The sequence below is a fragment of the Juglans regia genome, chromosome 2, assembly GCF_001411555.2.
Source record: "Juglans regia cultivar Chandler chromosome 2, Walnut 2.0, whole genome shotgun sequence".
Classification (NCBI taxonomy): Eukaryota; Viridiplantae; Streptophyta; class Magnoliopsida; order Fagales; family Juglandaceae; genus Juglans; species Juglans regia.
The window spans coordinates 20,020,624-20,022,747 of record NC_049902.1 but is presented as its reverse complement, the minus strand read 5'-3'; positions in this window follow the sequence as shown (position 1 = coordinate 20,022,747).

The window sequence follows — 2,124 nt, the reverse complement described above, 5'->3', positions numbered from 1 at the left end:
TAAAATGATCATCTTTATACCATTTTTTTAATGTATTAATACTAAAAAAATATTCATTATTGCATTTTTCCCGTCGATGATTGATTAAATACCACCAATCACACTTAAACAAATATACTACAAGCTCTCCCAAATATCTCATTCCAATTATATCGACAATAACCCCATAGAAATCAATGTTTTCTCCGTCATGACTTCCTTCGACTAGGGCACCACTATTTTATATTTTCCTATAGCATTTTAGATCCATTGTCTGATACCTACTTTCTCGAGAAATACATGTGAAATATTGAGCAGCACGTCTTGAGGGGCTACGTGCCAATGCATACAGTTCGTCTGATATATCGTTTGGATTACTCACATGCATTTGTGCAACATACATATTGAATAAAACATAAACATACAAAAATAAACAATCAATGTATTGTTTTGGTAATTTAAACTCACATCTATAATGTCATTACCCATTGTTCAAACCGAAATCCAAATTCTTTGAGCATGTTCATATGATCACTTAAATTAAAGATTGCAAAATAATTTATCTTTTTTATAATTTTTCTTAATTAAATTATAATATTAATTAATAAACAATGACAACTTACTTCAAGTGGCTCTTTATCTCAATTTTTTAAAACGTACAACTGAGCTTTCTTGAACTCTCTTCCATACAAATCATAACCACGCGCTGCAGCATGTGGACGTACTTGTTGGAAAAACACAAAAAACTGATTTCATTGTCTTGCTTGGTCAACATCAAAGTTTCTTTCCGGCCGATCAAACCTCATGTCAACTCCGTGGAAGTATTTGGAACAGAATGCATGCCACTCATCATCAATATATGTTTTTGTAATTGATAATTTCGGGCGGGCCTTCTTACCCACTGTGCATTTCAACTTCCTAAGGAATTGTTCAATGGAATACATCTATCTATGTTGGATTGGTCCTATAAGTCGAGCCTCACGCAACAAATGAACGGCTAGTTGAACCATGACGTCGAAGAATGAAGGTGGGTAAATACTCTCCAGTTTACACAATATTATAGCAATTTCTCGTTCTATACAATCCAAAGCTTCTACATTCAACGTCCTAGAACATAAGACTTTAAAAATGCACCCTTCTCAGTCAAAGCCACGTGCACATCTCTCGTCAAGTACCCACGGATACCAACAGGCAAGATACATTATAAAAATACATGAAAATCATGACTTCTTAATTCATTGATTTTCTAGTCATTTGTTCACACACACCTTTTTACATTCGAGGCATAACCGTCCGGTAAGTTAATCTTCATTAGCCACTAAGAAAAGGTAGCACTTTCGTTCCTGGACAGTGTATACCACCTAATCGGCATGTGGGCAGACAAATGATTTTGTTGCAAGTGCATTTCCAGTCTGATTCCCAACCGCTTCAAATCCTTCCATGAGTTTAGTGTTTCCTTCTTTTTGCCTTCAATTGACATCAATGTTCCAAACACGGACTCACATTTATTTTTTTTAATATACATAAAATTCAGACTATGCTGCAAATGGATTGTCGACCAGTACGAGAGTTCAAAAAATATACTATTCTTTGTCCAATTCAACTCATTCACAATTCATTTTCTTTTCCGTTGCCTTTTACTAAATTCATTACAACCGACATCTACAAATTGTGTAAGTAAAACTTTGCCAGATGTGACACCCCAGAGTTTTGCCAAGTTTCCGTTCGTAATTCTTTTGGATATTATTTATTTGATTATTTATTTATTGGGTTACTGGCCAAATGTTGGAAGAGTTCTTTAGGCCACTTTCTAATTTGGTTGGATTTGGATCTTAGAATGTAAAGTTAGAAAGTCCACAAGTGGGAAATAGAAGAAATAGGCCAATGAGATTCGGCCCTTAAGGATTTTGGCCTTTGATGGCCCAAGTTGACCCATTGGATAAGGAGGAGGCACCACTTGGACTAAAGTGACACTTGTCAACTATGCATTGGATCCTCAGATGGAAAAGCAGAAGAAGCAAAAAGGACATGTGGTTCCGATTTTTGGATCCTTAGAGTTCCAAGATGCATCATACTTGGGAAGACAAAAAAGCATGCTTCTAGAAGACTTTTTTAGAAGCAAGGAAGGCATGTAGCCGACAACAA